This window comes from Anabrus simplex, chromosome 3, assembly GCF_040414725.1.
Source record: "Anabrus simplex isolate iqAnaSimp1 chromosome 3, ASM4041472v1, whole genome shotgun sequence".
NCBI lineage: Eukaryota > Metazoa > Arthropoda > Insecta > Orthoptera > Tettigoniidae > Anabrus > Anabrus simplex.
The window spans coordinates 225170813-225187253 of record NC_090267.1 but is presented as its reverse complement, the minus strand read 5'-3'; the positions used below and the strand labels follow the sequence as shown (position 1 = coordinate 225187253).

Sequence of the window (16441 nt, the reverse complement as noted above, 5' to 3'; positions counted from 1 at the left end):
GATAGCCGAGCCGCAGGTGAAAACATATCGGATGGGTATATGTCGAGAGGCCAGGCTAACGAATGGTTCATTAAAAGGGGGGGTAGCAGCCTTTCGGAAGTTACAAGGGCGGCAGTCTAGATGATTGACTGACATGACCTTGTAATAATACTCAATATGGCTTAGCTCTGTTGATACTGCGGCACGGCTGAAAGCAATGGGAAACTAGAGCCGTAACTGCCCCAAGGACATGCAGCTCTCTCTGTATGAATGATGTATCGATGATGGCTTCCTCCTATGTGAAATATTCCAGAGGTAAAATAGTCCCCCATTCAGAACTCCAGGTGGGGACTACACAGGAAGATGGATACTAACATTTTGCGAGTCAGAGCGTGGAATATTAGAAGTCTGAATTGTTGTGGTAGGTTAGGAAATCTGAAAAGGGAGATGGATAGACTAAAGTTAGATGTAGTTGGTATAAGTGAAGTACGTTGGCAGGAAGAGCAGGATTTTTCGTCAGGCGACTATAGAATTATCAACACCAAATCAAACAGGGAAAAAGCAGGAGTTGGTTTAATAATGAATAAGAAAATAGGGCAGCAGGTACGCTACTACGATCAGCATAGTGAAAGGATTATTGTTGTCAAGACAGACACCAAACCAATGCCCACTATAACAGTCCAGATCTATATGCCTACTAGTTCAGCGGATGATGGGGAAATCGAAAGAATATATGAAGAGATACAAGATTTAATACAGTATGTAAAAGGTGGCGAGAATCTAATTGTGATGGGAGACTGGAATGCGGTGCTAGGCCAAGGAAGAGAAGGTAATGCAGTAGGAGAATTCGGATTGGAACAAGAAACAAAAAAGGAAGTCGGCTGGTTGAATTCTGCACCAATCACAATTTAGTCATTGCTAATACTTGGTTCAAACACCAAAAACGACGGCTGTATACGTGGACGAGACCTGGAGACACTGGAAGGTATCAAATAGACTTCATTATGATTAGGCAGATATTCAGAAACCTAAACAGGAGCAAAGCACCTGGAATTGATAGCATTCCCTCTGAATTACTGGCGGCTTTAGGAGAAACCAGCATGGCGAGGTTATTCCATTTAATGTGCAAGATGTATGAGACACGAGAAGTGCCATTCGATTTTCGGCACAATGTTGTTATACCTAGTCTCATGAAACCCGGTATTGACAAGTGTGAAAACTACCGCACCATTAGTTTAGTATCTCACACCTGCAAAATTTTAACACGTATTATTTACAGAAGAATGGAAAGACAAGTTGAAAATGAGTTGGGGGAAGATCAATTTGGCTTCAGAAGAAATGTAGGAACACGTGAAGTAATCGTGACTTTACGTCTGATCTTATAGGATCAAATTAAGAAGGGCAAGCCCACACACATGGCGGTCGTAGATCCAGAAAAGGCATTTGATAATGTTGATTGGACAAAGCTATTTGAGATTCTGAAGGTGATCGGGGTCAGGTACTGAGAAAGAAGAATTATCTACAATCTATATAAAAATCAGTCTGCAGTGATAAGAATCAAGGGCTGTGAAAAAGAACCAGCAATCCAGAAAGGGGTGTGGCAAGGCTGCAGTTTGTCCACCCTCCGTTTCAATGTTTATATAGAACAGGCAGTAAAGGAAATCAAAGAATTTGGAAAGGGAATCACAATCCAATGAGAGGAAATCAAAACCCTGAGATTTGCTGATGATATTGTTATTTTATCTGAGACTGCAGAAGACCTGGAAAAGTTGCTGAATGGTATGGACGGAGCCCTTGGGTGAGGAGTACAAGATGAAAATAAATAAGTCCACAATAAAAGTATGGAGTGCTGTCGTACAAAGTCAGGTGATGCAGGAAATATTAATTAAGAAATGAAGTCTTAAAAAAAGTGGATGAATATTGTTACTTGAGTAGTAAAATAACTAACCATGGCAGAAGTAAGGAGGACATAAAATGCAGACTAGCACAAGCAAGGAAGGCCTTTCTTAAGAAAAAAAATTTGCTCACTTCAAATATTGATATAGGAATTAGAAAAATGTTTTTGAAGACTTTCGTTTGGAGCGTGGCATTGTATGAAAGTGAAACATGGACGATAACTCACTCAGAAAGAAAGAGAATAGAAGCATTTAAAATGTGGTGTTACAGAAGAATGCTGAAGGTGAGATGGACAGATCGAATCACGAATGAAGAGATACTGAATCAAATTCATGAGAGGAGATCGTTGTGGCCAAATTTGATGAAAAGAAGAGTTAGAATGATAGGACACATCTTAAGACACCCAGGACTTGTTCATTTGGTTTTTGAGGGAAGTGTAGGGGGTGAGAACGGTAGGGGTAGACCAAGGTATGAATATGACAAGCAGATTAGAGCAGATGTAGGATGCAGCAGTTATGTAGAAATGAAAGGGTTAGCACAGAATAGGGTGGCATGTAGAGCTGCATCAAACCAGTCTATGGACTGATGACTCAAACAAAAACAACAACAACAAACCTTAAAAGTTTCTAACGAGGGATGGATCATAAAACCGAGTAATTTGCACTGCAGGCTGAGAGACAATAAACAAACCAATTGTATCCTATCTATATACCTTTAGGAGTTGTGTAACATTAAGAGCATAACTGTACCTCTATTCAAGAAAGGAAGGAGACGTAAATGTGCCCATTATCGTGGTATTACGCTTCTGTTTCGTGGACTGAAAATATTCAAAAACATCGCAGAAAACAGGAAAAGAGATACTGTTCCTACAAGAAGAACAGTACAGTTTTAGGTCAAGAAGATCAACTACAAACCTCATCTTACCAGTTAGGATGCTGACAGACAAATACTGAGATAGGGAGAAGCCTCTGTTTTTAGTATGTATGGACCTTGAGAAAGCCTATTACAGTGTACCAATGGAAGGAATTTGGCAATGCATAAAAGAACTGCAGGTGTGAGACAGCCTCAAAGACAGAGTGAAAATGTTGTACAGTGGGAATAGAAGCTTTGTTCAAGTCGTTAACACCTCTTCTATTCATTGTGATGGATGTTATAATGAAGTCACTTAAAAGACAAGGATTGCCTGGTTCACATCCTCATTTTAACTGTCAGGATCCTGTTTTATCAAAGCCCATGGATTTACAGATGAGCTACATCCCGAATGAGATTATGGGAACCAATGACACAGAGCAGTTTACATCTTGTTTCTTTTAAAACTACACCCGTTTTGGCTGGTTTGGTAATCTGGCTTTCAATCTCCTGGCAGTTAGACAGCCTAAGTATTAGACAGATAGGAAGGAATGGAGGGGTTAGAGAAAGCACTTTTGTTTAACACAGTCATCTCATTCCCTATTTTTTCAACAATCAACACATACAGAACACAATGTTATCACCTGACATCACAATTATTTACCAGACCAGTCTGTTTGGATCTTTAGCTGATCTGCTCTGACATATACTATATCGTACTTGGGTTCTAAATAAAGCCTGCAACAAAATGAGTATTCTATTGAGCTCATTGGTAAAGATTTTTGCTTTCTTTTCTTAAAATTATGGACTTTTACAAACCCACTTCATGTGTGTGTTTTTCTAAGTAGGAAGAAGTAAATTAAAATACTATGAATTCAAGTATATCTGGGCTCTGTTTTGCTTAGATTTCACTATATGTGACCCATTGCACAGGACCTAAAGTAGAATTTTTCATTTTTTTGATTTTTGTAGCTGGAAAATTGTCATAAGATACTGAGTATTTTAAAAACAGAGTTCATGCTTCTAGGTGTGCAATACTTCAGAATACATTAATTATTGACTGTTACTATTAAGAAAATTGTATTTTGAGAAAAACACAATTACAGCTTTCACTAATTTTCTTACCAACCGTACAAAATTTTCACGACATCAAGTGCAAAGACTCAACTGCTGCATAACTATCCACAGGTAGCGCAAGAAGTCAAAACATGAAATGCAATTTTTACTCCCCAGACATTGATGTTCAGCTCTACTGTAAAATTTCCATTGCCAACTTTGGATCCCTTTCCACGCAACAGGTCACATACATCAATATTCTTAAAACTTGTAAAAACATCTGGTTAGATATCCTTCCTTTTCACCTTAGAAGCTGTCCGATGTTTTTCCCCACTCTAGTAGTTTCACGTTGCACTAACACATATAAGGTTTTCGGCAAAGCAAGGATGGGAAAGTGCTAGGAAAATGGGGAACCACGGAAAGCCATCTTCAAGCCTGCCGAAGGTGGGATTTGAAATCACCATCTCCTGAATGCAAGCTCACAGATTCACAAAGAAGCTGTCTGTCTTGTGCTGGAATTGGATTGAGTTTTCTACACTTTCAGTACCTCAATATTTGGGAGAATTGAGAGATACTGATATTTTTGGGAATAGGGGTAAATACTCTGAAAGAGGTTTAAGCCCACATGGTGGCCATGATCACTAAGAAAAAACAATCATCATCAGAATATTGGTTAGCAGGGTAGGAGAGGTAGTGGTATACAATTTCTAATCATCACATTGAGTGCCAAGAGCCTGAATTCAATCCCAAAACACTTTGCAGTGTTCATATGGGGTGAAGGTATATGCCCCTGACGGTGATTCCCCCATCAGATGGGGATGTTAAGCCTTGAGAAAATCTCTTGGTGCTATTCGACAGGAGTAGGCAATGTGCCAGCACCAGGTTTCACCTTCTCCCTTCCCCTACTATCATATATCACATCATTCAATTCGTCTCATTAACTCATATGATGAGGTTGACATCGCGAAGGGCATCCGGTTGTAAAAACTTGCTATGAAGATTCATCTTTTTTTTTTTTTTTTTTTTTTTTTTTTTCCATTTGCTTTACGTCACACCGACACAGATAGGTCTTATGGCGACGATGGGACAGGGAAGGGCTAGGAGTGGGAAGGAAGCGGCCGTGGCCTTAATTAAGGTACAGCCCCAGCATTTGCGTGGTGTGAAAATGGAAAACCACGGAAAACCATCTTCAGGGCTGCCGACAGTGGGGTTCGAACCTACTATCTCCCGAATACTGGATACTGGCCGCACTTAAGCGACTGCAGCTGAAGAAGATTCATCTCACAACACACACACATATAAGCAATAATAAATTAAACACTTTGGTATGCCACAATTTACAATCTTAATTTGAAACATTGATGAAGTCCAAACAACACAACACATCCAAGTGTAAATTGTGGCATACCAAAGTGCTTAATTTATTATTGGTTATATGTGTGTGCACATGTCTTCCAATTGTAGCGTGGCTGAAGATGACTCAATATATATGGGGTCAAAACTAGTCCCAGTTTTATAAGACAATATACAAGCTTATGGTATTGAATAGGTGGACCCTTCTCTATCCTTTGATAGTGATCAGTTGTCAATATGGATCATAATGAAACTCATAACTTATGATTAAGATTACCGGGCAAGTTCGCCGTGCGCGTAGAGGTGCCCGGCTGTGAGCTTGCATCCTGGAGATGGTGGGTTCGAACCCCATTGTCGGCAGCCCTGAAGATGGTTTTCCGTGGTTTCCCATTTTCTCACCAGGCAAATGCTGGAGCTGTACCTTCCTAGGCCTATCCCATCCCATTGTCGCCATAAGACCTATCTGTGTTGGTGCGACGTAAAGCCCCTAGCAAAAAAAAAATTATATGATTGAGAAGCGTAAAGTGAAGGAATATTTGATCTCCCAAATAGCAACCACAGGTTAGATGCCAATCAGTTTACATATGCCACAAAGTCAAACAATTGATAAGAAAGGGACATCGAGTGTACATGCTATCAGAAGCGAAAAACAACAATGTACTGCAATGCTTGCTGTAACAGCTGATGGCAGAAAGCTTGCATCCCACATTGTTCTAAAACAAAAAAATGCCTAAAGTAAAATTTTCGTGACGGATCCACGTTCGTATCCAAGAAAAAAGGGTGAATGGACACATCACTCGTACAAGATTGGATATGAATGGCTTGGGGAAATCTAGCAGGGTCCCTGCTTCGATGCCCAGTGTAATTTTTTAGTCCATGTTTATTTCACTTCAGGTCGTATTGTCAGCTCGTAACGGGAAGAATATTTTCCAGTGTCGGTACTTCAAACCCACATGTCCAACTTACCTGATGTACCCTAATTGACTCTTCAGAAAAAATCTCAAGCCGGAATTTTACACCAAATGACGATAACCGTACATGAGTTGAACCTTTTTGCTAGTTGCTTTACGTCGCACCGACACAGATAGGTCTTAAGGCGACGATGGAACAGAAAAGGCCTAGGAATGGGAAGGAAGCGGCCGTGGCCTTAATTAAGGAACAGCCCCAGCATTTGCCTGGTGTGAAAATGGGAAACCACAGAAAACCATCTTCAGGGCTGCCGACAATGGGGTTCGAACCCACTATTTCCCGGATGCGAGCTCACAGCTGCGCGCTCCTAACCACACGGCCAACTCGCCCAGTATGAGTTGAACCAACTGTCTTTATATTATATTTGATGTATCTTTTAAATGTAAATGAATTGTAAATAATTCTTTTAAATATCTGAATTCCTTGAATAATTTACGCACCCAATGTTTTCGCCTAAAGAGTGCGTTAATTACGTGAGAAAATACGGTATACAAAATAAAAACCTGACAGAAATCACTAGCACAACAAAATCAAGAAGAAAAATAAAACAGATGCACCAAAAGAAACGTTTTAGAAGGTATAAATCAATATTTTCATTTTAGTGAGTCTTTCCTTTACAAACGAAAACAAGTACTAAAATGTGGTTTGTGAGTCCAATGCATCTTTAAAAATACAGAATGATTTTACCTCACAGGTTACAGGTTACTCCACATAAATAAGAAATCACAAATTTCAATTAGTTCAGATAATTCTTCCTGCACACGGAATGCAGCATTTTTATACAGGATACATATGTTTTCCATTCCTAAGATAGACTGTATATACACTTTATTTTACATCCAACAAATTAAATACACTTGAGAAATAAATACTTTCTTATCTTGTTAACAATCTCAGAAAAGATGGTTCAACCCAGGAACCAGTTCGATATCTCCTCAAAAGAAAGCTGTACGTATATACATATTGCAGGACACTAGAACCAGCTAGCTGGTCAGAAGAAGGATTGTTTTTCTAATGACAACAGGATCAATCTGATGTAAGGACTAAAATCTGTTAAGCAAAATTAAGGCAGCAGTTAAGCACTTCAATGATGGGCAGAGCTTGAGATCCTCAACCACAAAATCACTGGTAGCAGATACCTGGAGTGCCAAACTGCAACAGAAAGAGTCATCTTCATACAGTATTTTGGAAACAGCAGGAATGGGAATCATGGAATGAATGTCACTTAAAAACCACACTCTCATACCAAAGTGTTGTATGTAACATAATACAAATGCAAGATCAGAACACCCTCTTTCTTTATCCTTACTTTTACTCACAAACAGCAGAATTATAAAATACTTTTTATTTTACTTTTACAACTGGCTTTACGTCGCACCGACACAGATAGGTCTTATGGCGACGATGGGAACAGAAAGGGCTAGGAGCAGGAAGGAAGCAACCATGGCCTTAATTAAGGTACAGCCCCAGCATGTTCCTGGTGTGACAATGGGAAACTGAGGAAAATCACCTTCAGGGATGCTAACAGTGGGGATCGAACCCCTGTCCCCGAATCCAAGTTGATATTATCATTAGCTACATAGATAAATAATATGAAAATGAGAATGAAAAGGTTGAGCTATTTTGAGAATACAGTGTTCTTTCTATGAAAAAAGGGCCTATGAGATGATGGTTCGCTATTCCACACCACACATTTTAAACCTCACGGACGTTGACGTTCCACTGACGAAGCCACTGGGGATTGTTCGCAGGCCAAAAGTGGATGTTTTGGTGGCTTACTTGGCCATGATTTGTAAATGTTGCTTCATCACAAGAGAAGGTATGCAATAAATCTGGTGTATCTTGTCTTAATGCCCTGTACAGAAGTTAACATGATTCTCAAAATTGTTTCCCTGCAGCTGTTGATGGAGAGAAACACGATATGGATGGAACTTATGTATAACAGTGGAGAACGCATAGTATGCTGACTCATGCCACTTTCTTGTTTATTGCACGAGAACTAACGTGGATCTACGGCAACAGCAGCTAGAACGTTAATTTTACCCTCTTCTCCAGTCCCTCATTTGTTTCTGTTACGCTTACTAGGTGTTACACTTCCAATTTCAAGTAGTTGGTTGAAGAAGTTCACATAAAATTGTCGAGATGGATGACGTTTATTGGGATATCGTTCCATGTACAGAGCATGAGATGAGCAGCATTCTCATACATTCTCCATACAGCATTAACATATCAGCTTTTTCAGCATTAATAAATACCATCTTCCCTCAAGTCCTACGTCTTGAGCAATCACAAAGTAACTGACAAGGAATTCACAATGCAATCAGTGTACTGTAACGGAAAAAAAACATAAGGACATCATAGCCTTGTAACTAAGCAAATTAATGGAGCAGAGAAGTATCGGTATTTACAATGTTCAAATTATAACAGCCCATGTTATACATTTACTTGATGCTCACCGTACCTACTTTTTCTTTTCTAGCCACCCTGCAACAAACTCTTTACTCTCCTCGCCCATCAGTTCAGATAACATCTTTGCTTTTTCTTGAATAACTAGTCCTGATAATGACTCCCTTCTCTCTCTGCTGCGTGAATCATAAAATCATTGCCTCATTTATTTTATCATTTTTGACAGTAAGCTGACAAGAAACAAAGAAAGAAAGAAAGAAAGAAAGAAAGAAGGAAAACACAGACAGGCCCTACATCGTAAGTTTTTTAACTTCAACATTAACTTTTCATGCAGTCACAGGAAACATTCACAAAGCGTCGTGAGTGTGAAAATGTAAACTGTTATACATAAGTTCCATCCACATCATGTTTCTCTCGATCAACAGCTGCAGAATCCTGAAAGAAAGAAGAAGACAAGAAACCACGCCAATGACTTTCTAACTTACTCTAGTTTTATTTTGTTAATGTCAACAAGCATTGTACCATTTGAAAAATGTGCTCTGTTTTAAAATGGCCCTTGTATTATGTTCATATTCAGTTTCTTTAATTGCTTTACATAGATTGATCAAGAGTGAGTATTCTATAAGACTGCCATTTCTTAAAATATTTGAGTGTGTCTTTGTAATGAAAGGGGATGTAAAATAAGCACAATGATAGGTCAGTGCGGGAAGAGGAAGCACCAGAAAGAAGAGACAAGGAGAAACATGAAAATGCAGAAGAAACCGAGTGACTGGTTATGTCGCTGTGAGCTCGCATTCAGGAGATGGTGAATTTGAACCCCACTTTTGGCAGAACTGAAGAGTGTTTTTTGTGGTTTCCCCATTTTTACTCCAAAAGCAAGAACAACAACATTCAAGCACAAGAAAGAAAGAAAACACAGACAGGCCCTACATCGTAAGTTCTTGAACTTCAACATGAACTTCTGAAAATCACAATACAGTAGAACCTTGATAATTCGAAATTGGTTAATTCAAAATCTCGCCTAATTCGAAGCAGCTTTCGTTCCCGGAAATATGAGGTACGGTTATGCATGTTATTTAAATCGTTTAATTTGAAATACGGATAATTTGCAATTCAAAGAACAATGGCGGTCCCGTTACCGAAATTCAGACTTTTAATTCAAAACTGCCTTTACATTTTGAAAATAAAAAGTATTTTACAGAGTAATTTAAATTTAAAATTTCTCCGCATCATGAAAGAACGCATCTTCCGGAACGTGAAGGGGTAACTTTGCGAACTTTCACCTACTTCAGCGCGTCGACAGTGTGCTTTCTATCTGCTTTGTTCAAGCGGAATTGTAATCATTTTGTATTGGGCGTTTTAAGGAACGCCACAATATCACGTAGCAGACAGTGTGCAAAAAGGTAGAATCCGCAAACACTGGCGATGCTGACAGTTGGTGAAAAAGCGTGGCTTACAGCCTACAATCAATTCGTATGCACCAAACAATACTGTCAACGCAGATGAAACTGCATTGCCTGAGGCAGGACGGACTTATGGTTTTAAAGGAGATAATTGCCAGCCGGGAAATGTACTGTGTTGATATGCTGTGCACATGGAAGCAAGAGACTTCCTTTCCGTGTCATAGGAAAGTTCGAAAAGCCACGATGTTTTAAGGGCGTTGGGCACTTTCCATGCCAGTACAAGGCATTTTAAAATGCACAGACAGTACAGTAATTCAAAATATAAAGCATTTTCACAGGGGAGCCAGCATAATTTTTCCTCGTCTTTGAATCGTGTTTTTCTTCCTTTCGTTGCGTGAGGTTATGTTAGTTATTGTTTTATACAAGTGCATTATTTGAACAATGTAAATGCACCTTGTTGGATAAATTTCTGAAATAGTGTTTTCCATGGCATTTGAAAAGTTTAAACTGAGAATCAAGGCGATTGCACGCATCGAAGGGTTCTAGAAGTTACATGGCGGGAAATCGTGCAAGTATAGTCACTGTACTGTTGTTGTAATGTGGACGGAAGCAAGAGACTTTCTCCCCTCGTCATAGGAAAGTTCGATATCCCGCGTTGTTTTAAGGGCATCGGGTACTTTCCGTGCAAGCATAAGGCATCTAAAATGCGTACAGTACAGTAATCCAATGAATAAAACACTTGCACAGGCTAGCCAGTATAGATTTCTCCTCATCTCTGAATCATGTTTTCTTTCTTTTGATTTAATTGCATGAGGTTATGTTTGCCGGTGAGTTATTTGAATACTGTAAATGCACCTTATTGGATACATTTTGGAAATCATTTTTTTTTTACATGGCATTTGAGAGCTTTAAACTGTGAACAAATACAGTAGAGACAATACGCGACACTCCTGCATTTAGCCTTGTTAAAATGGGAGACAATTTGCAAGTGGCACTCCTAGTGGGGTGACCTGAAAATTCACGCTAAATTCCATGGCCGACAGGATCCCTCGCTGCGCTACTTATACCGGCCTTGACAATTGCTTGTGAAACCCAGCATAAAGCTGTAATTGAAAAATTTCACCATACTGCCGCATTTCCAGTTTTATTTATATTGTTTTGCTGTCGTAAATGTTGGCAATGTGTTCGCAATAAGATGCTTGTTGGCTTGATAATTTGAGCTGATAGTTATGCACTAGTGAGTTTAATTTTGTGTGGTGATTGTATTTTTAAAATTGTGTTTATAACTCTTTGAATTTGTGACATTATTGTGCACCTTTCTGTACTTCGACCAGAAATTTTCAGCAAACAAAAACAAATGTAATGAATGGCTCAAAGTGTTTTCTCGCTGTATCTTCGTCCTAAACAAGAATTTTAATTTATGTGCTAATTTGTTTTTTAATGGTGTAGTGATTTACTTTTCTTTACCTGTGTTTGGAAATATTTGAATATGTATTGCTGTGTGTCTTTCTGTATTTAGAACAGGAGAAAAAGAGCAAAGGGACACTATCATTTCATGAATGTCCACCTCAGTAGTGTAACGGTTAGTGTTATTAGCTGCCATCCTCGGGGGCCCAGGTTCGATTCCTGGTAATGCCAGAAATTTAAGAATGGCATGAGGGCTGGTATGTGGTTGAAATGGTTCATGCAGCCCATGTCCAATGGGGGTGTGCCTCGAAAGAGCTGCATCACCTCGGGATGAGAACATGAGTTTACTTCCTATTTCACAAATTATTTGTAGACCAGGACAAAACTACGGAGTGGCTCAAAGAGTTAGCACTTTCATCTTAGTTTTCCATTTCCATTTAAGGTATTTATCTTCTTTCTTTCTTAATATGTTTACCCCTCCAGGGTTGGCTTTTCCCTCGGACTCAGCAAGGGATCCCACCTCTACCACTTCAAGGGTAGTGTCCTGGAGCGTGAGACTTTGGGTTGAGGGATACAAGTGGGAAGGATGACCAGTACCTCGCCCAGGTGACCTCACCTGCTATGCTGAACAGGAGCCTTGTGTTGGGGATGGGAAGGTTGGAAGGGATAGACAAGGAAGAGGGAAGGAAGCAGCTGTGGCCTTAAGTTAGGTACCATCCCCGCATTTGCCTGGAGGAAAAGTGGGAAACTATGGAAAACTACTTCGAGGATGGCCGAGGTGGGAATCGATCCCCCCCTCTACTCAGCTGACCTCCCAAGGCTGAGTGGATCCCGTTCCAGCCCTCTTACCGCTTTGGAAATTTCCTGGCAGGGCCAGGAATTGAACCCGGGCCTCCGGGGGTGGCAGCTAATCACGTATATTATACCCCTAAATTTTTTCATTGAATAATCCTTTAGGCGGAGTCATATTTGCCATATGACAGCAACACAACACATTTTTATCTAAGATAATCTGAACTTTAACATTAAAACAATGACAAGTATGAACCATTACTGTTATGACGGTAAAGCCAACATATGAAGTGTTGTTACCTGAGCAATGAGCAGTTTACAATGTATTTACTCAAAATATTTTTCTCTCGGTGAATTTTTGTTTAAAATTCTTCTCCTTCTTTTTTTGCTGTTTGTTTTACGTCACACCCACACAGAAAGGTCTTATGGCGACAGTGGGATAGGAAATGGCTAGGAGTGGGAAGGAATCGGCCGTGGCCTTAATTAAGGTACAGCCTGATGTGAGAAAGAGAAACCATGGAAAACCATCTTCAGGGCTGCTGACAGTGGGGTTCGAACTCACTATCTCCCGGATGCAAGCTCACAGCTGCATGCCCCTAACCGCACGGCCAACTTGTCCGGTATTTAAAATTCTAATGAAAGATATGAATGAAATGTAATCTGAAACTATACATATGGAAATTAAAATTTAAACATGTTTGAGTCAAAATACTTATATTATCCATCCAACGAATATAGGAAAAAGTAGGATTTTTATGTTTTGTCCAGTCCTTTTTCTGAGAGCAACCCTTGGAGAATTTTAAAACTCTAATTGAAAAATGACTCTTAATCTCAAGGTTAACATCAGAAGACAAAAGTATTGTGGTAAGTTCTGCTACGTATCTAAATGCCATGATAATAAAAGCGATTACTATTATTCCTCACAGTTAAGGAACGTCAGTTGGACTACTCCATCTTATATTGTATTGTACTGAACAGGTGGATCTATAAATATTATAATAATATTTGAGGTATCTACTCCAACTCTCCGCAGTTTCATTTTACGACGTTATTTTGGCACATATCAATGAAAGTAGCCTTTAGGATTAATCATTTTAACAGTATTAGTCAATGTAACATACTCTTTTATTCCCTAAATTAAGATAAATTGAAAATCAGAGTCAATATCAGAACGTCAGCTGGACTACTCCATCTCTCCACAGTTTCATTTCACGACGTTATTTTGGCACATATCAACAAAAGTATCCTTTAAGATTAATCATTTTAACAGTATTACCCCATGTAACATTCTCCATAACTCTAAATTACGATAAATCCGCAATCAAAGTCAATATCTCTCCCGTAAAGAAGTATGCATTTCTACATCAAATAGGCTGCCAGCGCCACGTGTCGAGCTGTCTAACTACTCCGATTACAGTGCGTGGACCCGATTGTCAAGGCCGGCAAGGAGCTAGTTAGAGCGACACATCAAGTCGGCCGTGTAAATTCAAATATCAATGGAAATGTAAATACGGAAATGGATAAATAAATTACGTCTAGAAAGAAAGTGTCACTAAAATATTAACTTAAAAGTTGCTAAAGCAATTCTGGATAAATGAATGAAGAATTATTTAACATGTTATTATTTAAAGACTGAAATTAGACATATAATCAAGATGTGAAATGGACTGCTGTGAAAGGGCTTGATCTTTCATTTATGCATTACTTTTTAAGCTTTAGCATACCTGCCTGAACTTTCACAGCTAGATTTGTCTTTTTTCTCATTTAAAAGCTTTGTATCATCACATTAGGACAGTTGTCAATAAAAATATCGGCACATTCCTTACACACGTAATTCAATGAATTTACATTTAAGAGCTGGACAATTTTCCTTTTAACTTGAAGCCCACTACCAGAAAAAAGGAAAATCTATAAATTTAGCTGCAAAAACATTCAAAATTTCCCTATAGCAATACTTGCCATTACATTAGGGTAAAGCAAATTTGCATCATCATATTGTTTCAACAAAATATGTACATTTCTTAAATCACCCATATTTTCCTCAGTTCTTGACAATGCATTACGGCATTCCAAATGGGGTAACTTTGGAACACAACCATCCACAAACACATATGCATATCCCTGAATTAAATAAGAAACCCACAGACTACACCTACAACACCACATCGGTATTGAAGGTTAACTGCTGCACTAATACAATAAAATAAATTCTATTTTAACCCAGTTAAAATATGGGTCACACAGGTCAGAAGTTTAGGAAGTACTATAAAAATATCTTTGTAACTGGAAGAATATATATGCAAACACAGTGTTTACTTAAATTTTCTTGCCACGAGGAAAACGGAAGAAAGACCGCAAATCCTTCTGCACTTCATAATTATTGCAGCCAAACACAGGACACGTCTTTCCACTCATATTGACAGGAGATATAAAGGAATGACACACGCTACTATTTACTTATGTCAACTTAATGAAAATGCATAAATAACGCCAAAAACTTCACAAACAAATACACGTGCTCTTATGACAGAATCAGTAACTCCAGGTCACTCCGCTAGACAGAGCTCTAATCACTGTCCCTCGATATCTCATAGTGTGTCGTGTATTGTCTCCACTGTACTTGCTGTGAATCAAGGTGCATGCAGTAACGGGTCTTAGAATATATTGCGACGCCGCAAGGGTTGGCATTTCCAAAGTATGTGTTGGCGGTCAATTCGAAATAATGTAATTCGAAGTCCGATTTTTGCACTCCAACGATTTCGAATTAACGAGGTTTTACTGTAAATCATACAATTCAGATATCTCTCTCGTTTTAAGAATACGGTTATAGTAATGCATACGTCACATACGTTTCATGCCAAGATTGGGCTACTTAGTCATAGGAAACATATTCACAAAGCATCGTGAGTGTGAAAATGTAAACAGCAGAAGAATATGTGTTGGTGTTTCCTCAGTTTCTGACTGGGTGAAAACAAAAAATAAGTTTGAAGATCATGCACTAAAAATGCCTAACAAGAAAACTATGAAGACCTGTCAAAAATGATAAAATAAATGAGGCAATGATAACATGATTCAAGCAACAAAGAGAAAAGGGAGTCGCATTATCAGGACCAGTTATTCAAGAAAAAGCCAAGATGTTATCCGAACTGATAGGCGAGGAGGGTAAAGGGCTTGTTGCAGGGTGGCTAGAAAAGAAAAAAATAGGTACGGCATGCATCAAGTAAATGCTTGTGGGGAAAGGTTATCTGCCGATATTGATGCTGAAGACATTTTCAAAACTAAAATCGATGAATTTCTGCAAGGATACAGTAAAGACCACATTTTCAATGTGGATGAGACAGGTTTGAATTTTAAAATGTTATCCAAAAAATCACTTGCTTCAAGAAATTAAAAGAGTGCACCTGGGCACAAAATGAAAAAACAAAGAGTGAAAGTTTGGTTCTTCAGTAATGCCCCTGAAACTCACCAACTGCAGCCTATGCGCATAGGAAAATCTAAAAAATCCTAGGGCTTTGAAAGATATTTTACTGAAACAGAAAAAAAAACATTCTTGTATGTCTACTGCCTTGTTCAGTAAATAGTTTAGAGATGAATTGAATTGGTTATTTGAGCACACATGTCCACTACTACTAGTTTTGAGAAAAGTGGAAAAAAATGCCTACAGCTTCTAATGTTTGGAATTTGTGTCTAGTTTTTATACCAATTATTTATCACATCTTTTGTAATAATTCTGGTCAATTAAAAAAAAAAAAAGTTTTCAAACAAAAGTGATATGGGACTGAAAATCACTGGACATGTGTGATTTCTCAAATAAAAGAACTCTTGCTTGCAAAAACATAACAAAATGAGGTTATTTAACCCATTGAACTGCAATTTTTCTTGAAAATAAATATACATTGATTGCGATTTAATCTGGCTTAAAAGAGAACACTTTTGCTACAGCAAGTTAACACAATGAAACACAGTTCACATTCTAACAATAGTTCAACACAGTGTGGTAGATCTTAAAATACTCATATACATGTAATGTCACCTTACACTTATCACATTCATAGTGGGATTCACCCCTGTTCTTTCCCTTGGGATTTTTTCCTCTGCAGTCATAGCAGACCTCACAAGAAAAGCCACAGTGAGAAGATGAAGAGATTTTGGGAGAAGGAAAAGGCAACGACATCAGCTAAATAAGTTTAATTGCGCTCATTAGTCAGGCACAACGAAATAATAATAATAATAATAATAATAATAATAATAATAATAATAATAATAATAATAAATACAAGGCTGACAAACTGGATCAATACCTTCTTTCAGCAGAAGAAAAACTATGGGGC

General features: G+C 38.5%; 1 protein-coding gene across 2 annotated transcripts in view; it reads right to left on the bottom strand.

Annotated features, from left to right (window-relative positions):
* Nucleotides 1-6670: 6670 nt before the first annotated feature.
* Nucleotides 6671-16441, bottom strand: part of Vps24 (vacuolar protein sorting 24) — a 95391-nt gene continuing 85620 nt past the window's right edge. The window contains exon 8 of one of the 2 annotated variants that reach the window (XM_067144294.2): nucleotides 6671-7254. The gene's annotated coding sequence lies outside the window, so the exon portion shown is untranslated. The remainder of the gene's footprint in view (nucleotides 7255-16441) is intronic. The other variant, XM_067144293.2, reaches the window with a different exon arrangement.